The following is a 17,452-nucleotide window of genomic DNA, read 5'->3' on the forward strand; positions in this document are numbered from 1 at the left end:
CTCCCCCAGACAGCTGACGTCTGACCTCCCCCAGACAGCTGACGTCTGACCTCCCCCCAGACAGCTGACGACAGGGCCGCTCATCTTGCATCATTCACCCTGCATAGCCACCAACCAATCACTTACTTCTTCTCACTGTCACCATAGAAACACACACACTCTCTCTCTCTCTCTCGTTTTTAATATATAATAGGCTTGATAACCTCTAAACTTTAAAATGTACTCATTTTAAATACATTGTCATGAAAAAAAAACAAAAAACACACACACATTCAAGACAACGGTAGATCAATATATCTCAAAAACAATTGATTCTAACCTTGAGCCCGGGCCAATATAAAAAAAAAGCAGTCTACATGTCAAGTTCATGTCAGGCACATTTTAGAATGACAAATGTCAAAGTAAAGAATACGAGAGGATATAAGTAGAATGTTCATAATATAGAGGCATCAGAGAGAGCCGTCGTGTTGTGTTGTTTTGAATTAGTTCTAGCACCAACCTGCTGGTAGACACAACCGCTGTAGAGAGAAAGAGAAGGGGGGAGATGATAGGAAAGCGTGTGTATGTGTGCGCGCGGGGTTGGGAGGTCAGTCTGCTCAATCTAGACGAGCAGCTATATTCTTCTAATTAATATATCTACTGCTTGGAAGAAGAGACAATGCACGCAATAAACAAGGCCCTTACATGTATTTGATCACGGATTACATATACCGTATGAGAATTTCCATCCCATGCCTCGTTGACTAATCAGATGACTAAGTATACCTTAATACAGCCTAGTCTGCAGTGTCTAGTTCGGTCTATCGCATCTAGCTTGGTAGAAACGGCTTCAGACTTGTAAATAAATAATCACTACTTATGTTAATATTAAAGTTTTACTGCAGACCTAACTCATTATAAGTCTGCCATTTTGTTGTTCAATCCACTACAATTTATTTTAAATATTTGAAATGTTGATGAGTGGGAATTGAGTACAAGCACGCAAGAATTTCATCACAGCAAGTGATTGAAGAGAGACGCGTGCATCGCCCCCCTTTACCAGTTGATGTGCCTGAGAGGTGACACGCAAGACGCAGACCTATTTTGAGGCTCTCTCCGGGGAAACCTGTGGCGAAAATGTTGTCAAAGTCGGCAGGACAAAGCGGGCAGCCCTAAGCTTACCCCTTCGTAAAACCTTACAGTCATAAAATATGTCTAAATAACCGAAACCGCTCATGCGATCTTCTGAGACAAATGAATAAAATAAATAGCACTCTACGTTTAACTGGGAGAGGGGAAGCCAACAGGTCTGACGTCACACATTGGTTTGGATGAGCGGTGACGAAATTTACCAGACGATCAACACATCCGGCAGTGTAGAACAGCATTGGAGTTGTATTTTTTTTAAATTGTAGAACTAGATCTAGTAACCAGCTAAACTATACACATCTAGAGTTAGACCTCTACATAACAAATTGTGGACAGTAAAATTTAGTTTTTATAGATATTTATTTTAGCAAAATTACACATAGAGTCTAGAATTCTATAGACACATCATGATCTAGTATTCTAGTTCAATACGTTTATGAACTCTTGATCTAAACTCTATCTATACTAGCTATACATAGATGATTCTAATCTAATAGTTTTCGATTAGTTCGATGGTTCCAAGATCTAGATCTAAATCTAGATTAAGCCTAGTTAGAGATCTAGAGCGAGTCAAGATTCTCTAAGATTCCAGATCTAGTCTTAATCAACTATTGTTATTTTCAAATGTTCGAGCAAGTATGAAATAAACTAGATCTAGAAGAATACTAGACTGACTAGATCTAGACTATAATATATTGTCTATATTAGTAGGCCTATATTCCTGCCTATATAGACTCTAGATCTAGTCAAGATCTAGATCTTAATAGACCTCTACTAGTCTCTAGTTCTAGACTAGTCTATAAGTATAAGCATCTTAAATGTATATCTAGATATTAAGTCAGAGTAAATAACAGTTTAGATCTAGAATCTAGATTATACTTAAGACTTAAGTCTAGAATAAAACAATAAAATTGAACTTACGAGAAAGAATGAAGATTCTTTTGTTTTGTCACACACACCAACTTTAAGTGTCTTTTGGCAAGTCGCCTGAAAAGTTCCACTGAGGCGAAGTTCTGGGAGCGTAAGGGAGGAGTCGTCACCGGTACTCAGATCACAGCACTGGCCTCCCTCGTCACCTCCTCAAAACTTCCTGGGATTCTGATGCTAGCTGACATTGTTGACAAATGACGAGGCTCTGTTTAGGGTTGTTGTTTTTTTCCCTCTAGTTTTTTAGATTCAAGTGTAAGATCCATTGAAAGTTAGTGAGACTTAGTAAAGTTAATTAAAATAACTATTATTTTCTAAAATTCAAGCTTTTTCGTTTTACTTTTATTTTTTTAAATCGCAATTTAATAATGTAAAGATTAAGTTTCAGTTCAGTGTTTACGACACACGAGGCACAATGTAGCACTTGCTAAATATTTTCCCAAACAGTGCCTCAAAATTTCTGTGGATCCTGCATCCTACTTTTCGTGTGACAACAGGTTTCAGCTGTGGGAACTTGTAGCAATGGGGGGAAGAGGGGGAATAAAAAGGAATAAAAATAAAGAAAGAAAATGAGAGGGAAATGGAGAGGTGGTGGGAGGATGGGGGTGTTAATGGCTTCTGCTGGCATCACCTGTGTTGAATCCTGCTAAATAAATTCAGGAAACGAAGTAGCTGTTATTAGTGTTATATTAGTTACTCCCCCCCCCCTAATTGTGGTCCCTACCCGTTCAGTTATCTGGAGACAATGTACCACAAATAGAACTAGTGTTTCCACTTGAAACTGGGTCCCGGCCTCAGCTCTATGTACACGCTATAGGTCTTATCATCATGGGAGATCTTTTTTTTTTTAAATAGTTTTTTTTGTTTGTTTTATAAGTACATTCCTGTGTACAAGTTAGAGTTTGTCAGTTCGTGTCTCTCTTATCATTGATGGTGACCACCCCCCCCCCCCCATCTCTTCGCTTCCATTTTTGTTTATTCCAGTTGTCTCGTTTAGTTTGGTCAAGAGACAACATGAAACGCTTTAGGAATTAAATACTCAAAAAATGATTTCACGGATTCCAGCCCCCCCCCCAACTCACACCCCGGGGCCGCCCTCTATTTCCCTTTAAAGCCTCTATGATATCAGCCTCTCTCGCCACTTCCATGTAGACATTAAGATATTTGTCATTCCTTCAACTCACACAAAAAAAAAAATATGCAGGCCTCCTGGAATTTAATTACATGTATCATTATGTTACAGCAGCTAATAGGTTAATGGAAATAACCAACGGACTAAAAGCACTGGGACTCTGTGTGTGTGTGTGTGTGCGTGTGTGTGTGTGGTGAAACAGTTTCATTTTTTACAGACAGAAATTTAGAATCATGGCGAACGAGCGAGAGAATTAGGGAGAGAGAGAGAGAGAGAGAGAATGGAAAAACAGGGCGGGGTTAAGAGATGCCACCATTGTCGTCACACAACCCATACTTCCACTGCTCAGGTACTTTACCTGTCCCAGAAGTTTTTACACCTGACACGCACGGCATGTAGCCTAGTCATCTAGGATCCGCCAGGTACCACAGAACAGTGTACATGACCTCAGAGAGAGAGAGACATGGTTGGAGAGGGAAGAGAAGGGCAGTGACAAATGGACCGGGGGGGGGGGGAGTAGTGAAGGAGGTAGACGAAAGCTGATAGAGGGGCGGGAGGGTTGTTTGCACTGAAAAGTTTGATGCCTAAAAATGAGGAAAGGAAGCAGTGAGGTGGGGGGAGGGAGCGGTCTCAGGCAGTGAGAAAGAAAGAAAGGTAAGAGGGGTGAGAGAGAGCTGTGTAGTCTCTAGAATTAGAAGTCTAAATTGAAGTACCGAGCCGTCTGTAGAGCTCTGTGTGGAATGCGTTTGATGACCAAACTCGACTCAATTTTTTTTTTTTCAAGTCCTACCTGTAGACATAGACTACGACAAAGTGTGCCCCTTATGACAAAGTGGGTGAGGGGGGGGGGCGTTAAGGTCGGCATTAGGGAAGTGATGAGAGTCTGAAAATAAAACAACTTTTTTTTTTTACATTCATATTAATGTCTGCATGCTTGTTGAGAGGGAGGAAGTGGCTTGTCTAGAACCATAAATGAACAGACTAAAAGCAAGCCAGTGAGGAGCTCCATTGCCTAGAACTCGTGACAACATCCTGGACGCTTGCAGGTTTATTATTACACACAGGATTCTACAAATACACACACACACACAAATACTTTGTGTTTCTAAAACAAAAAGAAGTTTTGTAGAAACGAAGACATACTGGAAAACAAAAAACAAATTGCCATGGCTAAAAACAAACAAACTGTAAGGGTGGACATGCTTTTAGTAATATTCTGGCAATCTGGTTATTAATTTCTTGCTAGATTTTTACCTTCATTTTTTCAGGATATATATATATATATATACTCAATGACTGAAATTACCTAAATTCTTGACATTGACAACTGCTAACAAAAAAGTGTGTCATATCCAAGCATGCGTCATTCTTTTTAAACTTATTGATTCCCAATGTTAATCATGACGATACTATATGAGTATCAATCAGAGCTAGACTATCTTTTCATGCAGTATATTCTATCAGACTGATGGCCTTATTTAGCATTCACATTTGTATACTTTCGTTCGCATCACCTTGACACTGTAGACAAAGGAATACAGCATTTTATTCCGGACTACATGAGGCAAGAAGGACAGTAATTGTAAACGCGGACATTCATGCGTCTAAAAACCCAGTTTTACCAGAGTCTGTGACTGTCCATATTAAGTGTCCAGCCTGGTTTGTAGGTGCCGAGGTGCGTGCCTTGCAGTGTCCTTTCTACACGACCTGAGACTCAAAACTCTAAGTTTGTTTATGCGTGTGTGTGTCCGCGTCTCTCTTGAAGCCTGCTGCCAGGTCGAGAGGACGCATACGTTGCCATGACAGGAGACGTGGAGAAGAGGGGGGGGGGAACAGGAGTAAATAGGGCGAAAGGGGGGGGGGCTGGATCCAGGTGTGCCGGTACTGCATGCAAGATGAGGAAAGACACGGCGACTTGTTGAGGGACAGTGAAACGAATGTGTTTTTAAAGTCAAGAGGACAGAGAAGCGAAGAAATAAATTGGTAGCAGGCGTGGGCCTCGTAAGTCGGGGAGGGAAAGCGAAGGGAGAGAGAGAGAGAGCACTTCCAGCTTGGTGAATTTGGCGACAGCCCACGTGACTTCATCAGAAGTTCTTTGTGTACTGAGGTACCGTTTGTTAGAGTTCACCTCACCCGAATACCTGTGCCCCCCCCCCTACAGCTTCCTCTCTTAGCATCTATGACAGTCCCCAGGATTTTGTTTCCCCTCTTGAAAATGTGTGTTAGGTCGTCGCTTTGATACTCCTCTGATTGCTTTCTCAACATGTTTCTTTTCTTTCAGCCATATTCTCTTAGTCTTCTTCCATTCATTTCTTTTCTTTCAGCCATATTCTCTTAGTCTTCTTCCATTCATTTCTTTTCTTTCAGCCATATTCTCTTAGTCTTCTTCCACTCATTTCTTTTCTTTCAGCCATATTCTCTTAGTCTTCTTCCACTCATTTCTTTTCTTTCAGCCATATTCTCTTAGTCTTCTTCCACTCATTTCTTTTCTTTCAGCCATATTCTCTTAGTCTTCTTCCACTCATTTCTTTTCTTTCAGCCATATTCTCTTAGTCTTCTTCCACTCATTTCTTTTCTTTATCGCTCTTCTACACTTCTAAGATTAACCCTTTTCCACCTTTTAATTATCCATTCGCAACTGGGTTTTCCTAGTCACGTGAAACACAGCACTCATACTTAATCTTCGGAATCAAAGACATGGACATTGTAATTATCCATTCTCTAAATTCTCTATTTTTCCCCTTCAGCCGTCTCTTGCTCTCTCTCTCTTTCTCTCACACATTTTTCTCAGTTATCCTTCCCACACATATCCCACACATACCACACACGTTTCTTATTTCTTCCTGAAGTACTTTTTTCGGCTTAGCGCTGACATTTCAAAACGACACAATCCATAATTTACACACCCACGAACGCAAAGTAAAAAAAGTGACACGGAATGTAAATTCAAATGTGGAGGTAAAGACGTAAATCCTCAGATTTACAGAGATTGGAGCGGGGGGGGGGGTGAGCAGGTCAGATTTACAGAGATTGGAGCGGGGGGGGGGGTGAGCAGGTCAGATTTACAGAGATTGGAGCGGGGGGGAGGTGAGCAGGTCAGATTTACAGAGATTGGAGCGGGGGGGGGGTGAGCAGGTCAGATTTACAGAGATTGGAGCGGGGGGGGGGTGAGCAGGTCAGATTTACAGAGATTGGAGCGGGGGGGGTGAGCAGGTCAGATTTACAGAGATTGGAGCGGGGGGGGTGTGAGCAGGTCAGATTTACAGAGATTGGAGCGGGGGGGGGGGTGAGCAGGTCAGATTTACAGAGATTGGAGCGGGGGGGGTGAGCAGGTCAGATTTACAGAGATTGGAGCGGGGGGGGGGGGTGAGCAGGTCAGATTTACAGAGATTGGAGCGGGGGGGGGTGAGCAGGTCAGATTTACAGAGATTGGAGCGGGGGGGGGGGTGAGCAGGTCAGATTTACAGAGATTGGAGCGGGGGGGGTGCCCCTGTTCTTGTAAAAGACATTGGTGATACTATACATTTCATGACAGTGAACCAGATCGTCGAAAGTAACTGATTCCGTCCACTGTGACGCTCCCCTAGTTATGTCTTCGCTTTACAACTCTCCTCGGCCACGCTATGCTGGCTACAGAGGTTTAGGGATCGCTTCACTTTAACTCGGAAAAACATCAAAGTCTTGACTGATGTTCCAAGGTACTAGTTCTAATAGGTGGAGACCAAAATAGTTTGGCGACACTCAAGAGTTTCAGGAAGAAAAAAAAAGGGGGGGGGGAAGCTGAAACTGATGACGTCAGCCTCCTAAATGTAAATGTACCGGAGGAAGAAGAGAGAGGAGAGAGAGAGAGGAGAGAGAGAGAGAGAGAGTAGGGCCTAAAGTAAAAGGAGAACATGCTGGTGGGCGAAGAAACCAGTACTACAAGTTCTAGGTTTTTGTTTTCCTCTGAGTGTGCGAACGTGCGTGTGTGTGTGTGTGTTCTTTGAGATCATGATCGGAAACGCAATTTGTTCAGAAAAGAAACCTTCGATCAGTGTCTTGGTGCCGTTAGACCCCTCGCTAGAGACAATGTACACACACATACATGTCAACCCTCCAGCCAAAGGTAATACCACCCCACCCCAAACACACACTAACAATTCCCTGAAGGACGGGCCCTATGACTAGTACAAGCTCATGACTAATTCTACACCTGATTGTGTTTTGTTTCCAAGCTCTTGTATTGAATATATAGGCCTTCAATCACTTTGATGTCTAAACTAATGTTATGAATAGATGCAAATGAAAAGACCAAATGGAAGAAGTACAAATAACGAAAACCTTTACAAATATTTGTGCTTACAAAAGACCACCCAATGAGCAAAGCTTCCAAAATATTTTTGAAATACTCAGAATCTAGATTTCTCAAGATAATTTGTCAGATTTTTTTTTTTGTTCTCCTATGATCTTTCTTTTCGTTTGGTTTTAAAATTGCATTCATGGATAGTATGGACATGCATAAACCAATATACCAATAAAAAGGCAGTTTCTGGTGTTTTATAGCTGTGTGACCTTGCGCATATCAAGGATCTACACGACAATTCAAAAGAACTTGACAAAGATGCATCATTATTGTGTCATTCGAGACACTTCGATGTGACTGTTATGATTGCGATTTTTGGTGTGAGTTGGTGTTAAGAGTAATGTGTAGCTCAAAGGGACAGCCTACGAGTTTGTGTGTAACACTAACTCCCTTTTTAAACTTTTTTTTTTTTTTGTTGCTGTTGCCGATGTGTCAGATACGTAGACTAAGACTGTACTGTCGTAGAGGTAACAAAACTCTATTTGTTTTAAAAATATTCGCAGACTTATTTGAGATGAGGTATCATCTGTCATGAACAAATGATTACTTTTCAATTTCTTACTTTGGCTTATCCTGGGACATTAACTAAAGTGAACAATACTCCATTCTATTCAATCTAAATTCTGTGTGTCTGATACGTTGACTAATTGAAATAGTCTTGTTTTTGTGTGGTGTACTTTGAGAGTCACTCGCTTCCTGTTCTCTTTTCTTCCCATAACCCAAGCATAATTATCTGGAGAAATAAAACTACAAAATTCTTGAATATTTTACATTATCAAGGCTAATTATTGACATTTAAAACCACTTTTAGGATACATTGCCCCCCGCCCTCTAGTCTCCCTCGTCAAGACGAAACTCAGCGGGTATACGACATTTGAAGAAATCATTTGGGATTGTACAAAGGAGAGAGAGAGGACAGAGCAGGAATTACCATTCCCAAAAGTCTGGAGTCAGGATAGAGGTAATATGAAGAGCTTATAGAAGTGTCATGGGGAGAAGGCCAGCATTTATATGCATTGGCGACGCACACATACATATATATATGTATATATATATATAACATATACGTATACCACTATGTCTGAATGAATCGACATTATTTAAGACAAGAAGTCGTATTGATAATGGACGACTTTAATGAAAGCGGTACTCTAAATAAGAAAAGTAATGTTACTATGGAAGTCTATTGCAAACGAGAGATTATTTGAGAGAACGAAGAAAGTGTTAATTAAGAGAAGGAAAGAGTTGTTTTAAAAGTGTTCTTGTGAAAGGAAGTAGGCCATACTATTAGAAAGGAGGACATCGTTATGGTCAGGGATAACTGTACAAATAAAGCATATCGTAATGAAGTATGTAGCTCTGTCTCACAAGCCCGGTGTAATAATGAACCAAGATGTGAATTTCGATGTAGTCTAGTCACAAGTTTGTTGTTAAAGTAACCAGTACGTTACTTCACAGCACCAACCTTCTCGATGTAGATGTCAGAAACATTATCTAACAGAGAGACGTTGAGAGAGTGAGAGAGGAGAGGGGGAAGAGAGAGAGAGAGGAGAGAGAGAGAGAGAAAAGGAGAGAGAGAGAGGGAGAAGAGAGAGAGAGGAGAGAGACTGGTACGAGGTGGGTATTCCCAATGGATGTCATGTGTGCGTGTGTGTATGCTCGTGTGTTTGTGTGTCGTTGTTCTCTGGGTGGACTGTCCCACCAGCTCTACCGTCAACGGCAAGACTTTAGTGAGAGCCAGAAGCTGGTATCTCCAGGCTGTCACGTGACTTTCACAAAGACCAGGTTCAGGATAGAGAGGGTGACGGTGTCCAGCTTCTAATAATGACGACATGGGGAGGTCAATTCCATTGAGACTCGGACCAGTGTGAACACCTGTTGTCGTCTGACACTACTGGGTACCTGGGTACAGTTAGCCCCTAACCCTACCCTTACTCTCTATTTGGTTTAAGACAAACTTCCAATGTCTCTCTCTCTCTCTCTCTTGACATGATATATATATATATATGGCTTTTTTTTGTGACGGTACGCACCGGTACGGCGTACCGGCACCTTATTGAATTGTATTTTAACGTATATTATTAATTTATTAGTAGTTAAAGTTAGTCAATCAATCACTCAGTACCGGCACCTTATCACTGAGTACCAGCATCTTTTTTTTTTTTATATATATATGTGTGTTTGTTTTTATCTAAATGTGCGCTTAACGTAGCTATAAAATAAGAAGGTCAGTGAATACTTCATGTATGCTCTTATCTACCCTCTGCAACGGGTCTGAGAGTGTGGTTCAACTGTGATTAGGTTGTAGCTCTAGACAGCTATTCCAACTAAGCCTTGTGTAGCTGCTAGCCAATGACATCTGAACACGACCTGTACCAGCCAAGAACATCTTAACACCAGCAGTACCAGCAAAGAACATCTGGAAACCACCAGTACCAACAAACAACATCTGAACACCACGAGTACCAGCAAAGAACATCTGAACACCGCCAGTACGAGCAAAGAACATCTGAACACCACCAGTAACAGCAAAGAACATCTACAATAAACACACTCCCGCCTGTCTCTCTGTATCGACCTTTTATCTCACTCCAACCAACTTTCACCAGCCTTTCACCCCTGTAACTCGTCTTTCGTAAGTCCTACTCTTGGTTACATCAGACATCTATTAGCCAATAGGAACACCCTCACAAGCTCCATCCTGAGCATCCCTTCATATGATGTTAACTTAGATAACAATTGAGACCTAGACATTAAGAGAACGAAATGAAACCGTCCATGTCTTGTCTGCACACAAGTGTGTCCTGGACTCCTCTGAATGTGCCCCCCCCCCTCCCAAACTTTTGTCAGTCTGAGACTGGAACACTATATCTATATTGTCATGAAAATTAATCATGTTCTCTCTCTCTCTCTCTCTCTGTGCATGTTGATCATTCCACCTTGTCTGCCGAGCCTTCGGTGACTGCGCATGTCGGAAGTATGGAGTAGCACTAAATCCACATAGCGTGTAAGTTTTTTTTTTTTTTTTAAAGTTGTTATTGTTTATTTCCCAGCAATGTATGTTGACTTGTTTTTGTCACGTTGTATAAATACAACATAGTGTGTCTGTGTGTGTTGGATAGAATATCTGTTTGGTTGAATTATTTGTCTCTGAATGTCTACAGGCAAGGTGTTTTGCAGACGACCTTATAAAATAGAAGCACAGTGTTTATGAAAACGTTTGTAAGATTTTACAGTAAAATGTAACGTCACCTTTTCACGTGTAAATGTGTAGTCCATTAAATCAGATCGCTTATAAAACACCAATAACAAACAAACAAGTACCTTCCTTTTTTTTTTTGAAAGACTATTCCTTCTAATGAAGCTGATGTTTTTTTTTTTAATTTTTCCTAAGAGTGATTATTTTGCTTTTAATTACTAATGAATGATAAATTTAAAAAGGGAACATTTTTATTTGCAAGCTAATAGTGGAAACTGTAATAAAACGAAATGACTCCATCCAGTGTTTTCTATTGTACAAGATCTGTTGCAGGTTGCTAGAACCCCGAGTACGCTATTTTGCACCAACATGGCACTCGGTTGGAAACGATTGCTGGAGGAAGTGATTAGGCTAAATGAATACCAAAAACAAAACTCCTGTGGGAGTGTCCAAGGGAATGCGATAGCTTTCCCATTGCAAATGGTGGGGGTTCCCTGTGAACTCGGCCTTCGGCCATGTATTCTAGTCCATGAGCCCGGAGTGCCAGATACATCGGAAATAGCAATGTTTTTCATAGACATTGACTTGAACCTCTTCCAGACAGAACAGTTCGTTCAGGCAGTCTTACACGCCCAGAGTTCGAAGAGCCTTCGACTCAACTCTTTTGACAATCTAAACTATGGTGGCATTTAGGCTCTACCTCTCGTGGATATCGATGTATTCTTCTATGAATTTCTCTGACGCACATATTAGCGCCAAGTATTTCTTGTCTGTATTATGCTGTTATAGTACGTCGGCCTTGTGTTGGGTCCTTTACATTTGTTTGTTTGTCCGGGTGACTGGGTCTAAGAGCTGTTAAACTGATATTATGTCAGTTTGGCTACTTTGGTATCATTTTAAGGACAACCTTTCAAAGTGCAACTAGGTCACACCGAAACTTCTGTTTTACCGAAACTTCTCTTTTATACAACAAGATTTTTGTTTCCTTCTTATCTTATCTAATATAATACAGACGTTACTTCAAAAAAGAAGATGATTACGTCCTACGCGTCATGCATTTAGTCATTATTTTTCTGGGTGGAAAGACATGCTCCAATTTGATTCCCATTTCTGTAATTCATCTAATTCTCTTTGTAAAATATCTGTGTCTTGTGTTGTTTTTATTGTTCTATATATTATGCAATCGTCTGCAAATAATCTGACTTTTGTTCCTGAACTAATGCAATTTGGTAAATCATTTATGTAAATTAAAAATAGTAGTGGACCCAAGACTGTACCTTGAGGTACACCTGAGTTTACTGTTATCGGTGTTGATTTAGAGCCATTTATTATTACAGTTTGTTCTCTCCCTATCAGAAAGTCTTTAATCCACTGATGCAGTGGACCATTAATGCCGAAATATTTTATTTTTTTAAGCAAACTATGGTGTTTCTTGTGTCTTCTTATGTTTCCTGAGTTTGTTCACATGGTTCTGTTAGAAGTTTATTGGTGGAAAGTCCTACACAAGTAGCTAGCAGGGTCACAATCTTAGTCGGATAAACAGATGTCGTCTACGTCTCAGATAGAACTGAGTTCAACAAATACATGTGTAAGGTTTTCAGTCAGAGGAAGAGAAAGAGAGAAAAAACAAAAAAAGACAGAGAGAGAGAGAGACAGACAGAAAGAGAGAAATGCTGAGAGAGAGACACACAAAGAGAGAGAGACAGAGACAGAGAAAGAGAGAAACAGAGAAAGAGAGACAGAGAAATAAAGAGAGAGAGAGAGAGAGAGAGGGAGTAAGGAAAAGAAACAGAAATCGAAAGGAGATAAATAAACTCAGAAAGAAAGAAAAAAAATATAATGAGAACTGGAAAAAGAAAGCGAAAGAGAGAGAGAGAAAGAGAGAGAGAGAACAGATACGAAGAAACGACCAACAACTAGAAACAGAGAAAAAAGAGAAAGCTAAAGAGATAACGAGGAAAGGATGTCGAAAAAGAGAAAAGCAGATTGAAATATATACATATGCATCTAGAAAGAGAGAGAGAGAGAGAGAAAGAATCAGGGCAAAAAAATGAAAGGAACAAAAAAAAAAGAGAAAGACGGAAACAAGAGAAAGAAAGAGGGAGAACAAGTTAGAGAGAAAAAGAAAGATGGAAAAAGAGATAGAGAGAAAAGTAAGAAATAGAGAAAGAGCGTTAGAAAAACAAATCTATTTACTAAGACACAGCTCCAAATTCCAATGACACACACACTTCCTGTCAGGGTATTTCCTAATGAACTTTTCCTGGGACCAGGTTTGTCTTGTTTTCTTTCATCTTTGGTTTTCTAGCATCATTCTGAAGTTTTGTGTTCTCTTTATGTTTTTACTTCCTTTGATCAGGGAAATAAATTACCACCTCCCCCCCCCCTCCCAAACCATTACATTTTTTTTTGTTTTTTATTTGCTTGACTACCTCCAGAGTGGTAAAACAAACAATGTTCAAACTCTATTGTTCATATGGGACATACTGAATGTGTTTTTTTACAAAGCTTCTATCAGCTCACTGTCGGTTTGGTAAAAAGTTTGTGCACGATATTTCTCCCACACCCAATCTCGTAACAAGCTGAAATGTTGCACAATTATTTCTTTTACCTGACAAAACATGAATAAAAAAATAGCTAATTCATTATTTATGATTAATTATTTTGATTGGTTTTGAACAAGGGAAAGAAATTGTACTTGACTGATGTGGTGGTATAAGTTGAATTAGCCCCCTTTACACGTTGCTTTAAATTTGAAATTAACAATACATAGCTATTAAACATAATCAATTCTCTAGTGAAATGGTTAGTGTGTTGGATTGAGGAGGCTTGAGTCATTGAGTCCAGGTCGTTTATAAAATAAATGCGTTTAAAAAAAAAAGCGATCATGGTAATATTTAGGCTACACTTTGACACAGATAAACCCTCCTCCCCCACCCCCCTTTTCCCAACTGGTGCCGACAAGTGATAGGATCGTAGCGTTTTGAGAAAGCTCAGCCTAATAGCATGAAACAGCGCTAAACAAAAACAAAAAATATTTCTAATCGCATAGGTTTATTATTGTTAGTCTGGATTTATTACATATTTAATTACATGACTGATCCAAACTAATTGATACAAAAAGGTTTAAATAATGGTTTTTATATAAGCTTTGCTTTTTCCTTTTCTTGTTTTGTTTTTAAATTATTTTATATATTTTTTATATAAATCCTTACACTTAGACTTGTAGATTAACATCAATCGTTCTGTCTAACGCCGTAACAGTTTCATTGGTTGTGTTAACATAACATGTGTAGCGTATTTAAACATATCCCAAGTGGTCTAGTGGTTAGGATTTCGCGCTCTCACCGCGGAGGCCGCGGTTCGATTCCCCGCTTGGGAATTTTTTATTTTTATTTTACGAAGCCCATTTCTTCCACTAACTTATCCTCCTATTTCAGTTATAGCATGTCGCCTTTTGTACTGTTCATCTCACACTTTTGGTAACCACAAATCATGATATGTTTGTTTCCGTCGCGACTGTTTCAATAGATGAATTCGTTTTCTTTCTAATTTTGTTATGGTCCTTAATTTGAATGTTCTTCTGTACATTCATGTTTTTGCTGCTCAGTTGTAGCAAGAGCTAAGTGAACTGAACTTCAACAAAAAGATGTCTATTGTGTATGCCTAAGAACTAACTACATCAGACTTACGGTTTTTAAAATATTCTACGGCCTCCGCAGAGATCTAAGGACTATTCGTACAAGTTTCATGAAGACTTGATAATTACTTAATACCTACAAACATATTACAGTGACTTTCATTTTGCTTTATACATCATATTATTATTTTTACTTTTTTAAAAATCTAATTTTAGCTTAAATATATTTACAAAAACTGAGTCTTTACTTTTTTCCGAGGCAAAGGGTATGTATCTCATGTTAACAAATAGAAAGTATATTTTTAAAAAAAATCCTTAAAAATATATTTGGTGAATGCTTCCATGAATATTAAAACTTCCTGTTAGTTTCGATTTTATGATATTAACTCTCCACTCAAAGTAACTTCGGGAAAATTTCATAGTAGGCCATAGAAACAGATGGCCTTTACATCATCTACCCTACAGATAGCAAGGTCTGAAGGGGGTTCGTTACTTCATCTCCCAGGCTCCAAATGATACAAAGAATTGCATTTCACATCTACCACAAACCTCCAGGTCAGTGGTAGGGCACCTTACAGAAGGGAGGCTCAAACTATGGCCCCCAGGTTATGTCCAGCCCGTGACGCTGTGCTGGGTAGTTTGCGGAACTTTTTTTTACTTTACAGTGTTTCGTCATTATTTATGTATGATAACAGCATTGCATCATTATAGTATTATTTCATTATTTATGTATGATTACAATAATACATCATTATTTATGTATGGTAACAATATTACATCATTCTTTATTTTTGACAACAGCATTGCATCATTTTTGTGTGGGTGATTATAGTATTATTTCATTATTTATGTATGATTACAATATTACATCATTATTTATGTATGATTACAATATTACATCATTATTTATGTGGTAACAATATTACATCATTCGTTGTCTATAACAACAGCTTGGCATCATTAGTTTTGCATGACTTCAATATTATATCATTATTTATGTATGATTACAATATAACATCAGTATTTATGTATGATTACAGCATTACATCATTCTCGATGTATGATAACAGTATTATATAATTACATCCTGGACGATGACACAATACATTCGCTGATGTAAGATGTAAGTATAACATTTTTAAACATTTAATTTAATTATGTTTTTTTTTTAACCGATGTATTAAACTTGTGTACTAAATCATTGTACCCAAAATGACAAACTCCAGCAAGTTGGGCTAGACGCAGTGGCCTCACTAGGGGTGTTCGGGCCGCACCAGGTGACACCCACTCTATTGACGCCTCAACAAACAGCAGAGAGGCAGGAAGCATATCCAGATAGATCTCTTAGCCATTGGTTAAAATAGAGAAATACATAATAATAAATACAAACAAGATAGTTTGTGTGGAAACACAAACTCAAAATCGGCCCTGGAAGTGGTCCAGGTAAAAAGGCAGGTTTCAATGTTTTAAGAAAGAATATCAGAATGAAATTCTATCAAAGGCAAATGACAGAGAAGAATGGAGAAAGAAGGTTTCCCTAACTGTCCAGCAGACCACGGGATGGGTGAAAGTGAAGGAGTAGTTCGATGTGAACCTGGCCTAACTAATATCATGTAATGAATATCTAATTGATCCAATTGTTCTGTAAAGAGTCTTATTCAAAGCCTCAGGAAAAAAAAAACATTTCCGTAAAAAAATCTCTTCTTCCTTTAGTTCGGTCTTCTGCCTCGCATGTGCAATGTTACAGTTCACGCAATAATACGAAAAACTACTTATTAATTGTTGTTTAAAATTACGTTTCATGTATATGTATACTATATAGTTTTTTTTCTCTTTAAAAATAAATGTAAATGTGTGTAAATGTAGTAGTTAGTATGACAGAACTTACATAACTTACATAACATAGCAATACAATTGTAAAAAATATTTTTTGACAAAAAATCTATAGTCGTTTGCATAAATGTTTTAAAAATATGGTACATTGTTGGCTCCCTTACTAAATAGCCTCCCGTGTTTGTTACTATTAATAGTGAATAGTTGTAAAAATGGTGTAATTTTATGAAAAAGCTGCTTGCATAGTTGATTTTAAAAATTAAAATTTTCATTTTCAGAAAAGAAAAAAGTAGTCGTTGCAACAGAAATTTGAATGATCTAAAATATCATGATATCAGATTTTCAATATCTTTTCTAGCTTACGAGATCTAAATGGGAAGGACGGACCGACTGACGGACAGACAGTCCACACAAATCTGATAGCGTGTATTCCCCTTTCGGGGGCGCTAAAAATAAACAAACTAGAGTTAGACATTAAGGGGAGGAAACAGTACAAATAAATTATGATTCAAGACTTAATTGGGTTATCTCTCTTCTTTTCCCATGATATATCACAGACAATTACATTTTTAAAAAGTTCTTTTTCATATGTTCTAATTACGTGATTGACAACATCTGTATCTATTTAGGGCTATCACTGCCATAGCGGTAGGACATGCACGATATTGATACAGATCATACTTTCACTAGTCTGCATTCAAACAGACAAAAAGGAGAAACTCCTTAATACCGTGAAGATAAGGAAAGCTGAGCTTGTTTGGTGATAGTGTAAGACATGACTCACTGTCAAAAGTCATCCTACAAGGAACAGTGGAGGGACATCGAAGAAAGGGTCGTACAAAGAAAAGCTGGCTGGACAATGTAAAAGAATGGATATATCTCTCTCTTGACATCCAGCTGCTGACGGGGAAAAATGGAGGGATTTTGGTCACGTGAACTGTCACGGCACCCTACGACTAAGTCAAGGAACAGATGAGATGTGATGACTACAACTGTTCCAGGGAGATAACTGTGAGAAAGTTAATGTCTACTTAAAAAATCATTTTCTCCCTCTAAAGCAGGGGTTCTCAACCTGTGGGTCGCGACCCTCTCGGGGGTCGATTGACGATTTGCCAGGGGTCGCCAAATACCATCGAAAAAGTCTCTTCTTCTATTGCTGTGTGTGTGAGCGGGGAGGGGGGTCGCGGCAGAGTGGGGGATTGTAAAAAGGGGTCGCCGAGCTTAAAAGGTTGAGAACCGCTGCAGTCTAAA

General features: G+C 39.0%; 2 protein-coding genes and 1 non-coding gene across 6 annotated transcripts in view; 2 read left to right on the forward strand and 1 right to left on the reverse strand.

Moving 5' to 3' along the window:
* Nucleotides 1-2,209, reverse strand: part of LOC106069881 (zinc finger protein Xfin-like) — a 78,565-nt gene extending 76,356 nt beyond the window's left edge. For all 4 annotated transcript variants that reach the window (XM_056036638.1, XM_013229675.2, XM_056036636.1 and 1 more), the window contains exon 1: nt 2,050-2,209. The gene's annotated coding sequence lies outside the window, so the exon portion shown is untranslated. The remainder of the gene's footprint in view (nt 1-2,049) is intronic.
* An 8,274-nt stretch (nt 2,210-10,483) lies between these two features.
* Nucleotides 10,484-17,452, forward strand: part of LOC106069915 (putative tyrosinase-like protein tyr-3) — a 46,026-nt gene continuing 39,057 nt past the window's right edge. Inside the window, exons 1-2 of the mRNA XM_056035884.1 lie at nt 10,484-10,536; nt 15,409-15,491. The gene's annotated coding sequence lies outside the window, so the exon portion shown is untranslated. The remainder of the gene's footprint in view (nt 10,537-15,408; nt 15,492-17,452) is intronic.
* Nucleotides 14,039-14,110, forward strand: Trnae-cuc (transfer RNA glutamic acid (anticodon CUC)). Its single transcript has one exon. It is a non-coding gene; the product is annotated as a tRNA-Glu (tRNA).

The sequence above is a fragment of the Biomphalaria glabrata genome, chromosome 7, assembly GCF_947242115.1.
Source record: "Biomphalaria glabrata chromosome 7, xgBioGlab47.1, whole genome shotgun sequence".
NCBI lineage: Eukaryota > Metazoa > Mollusca > Gastropoda > Planorbidae > Biomphalaria > Biomphalaria glabrata.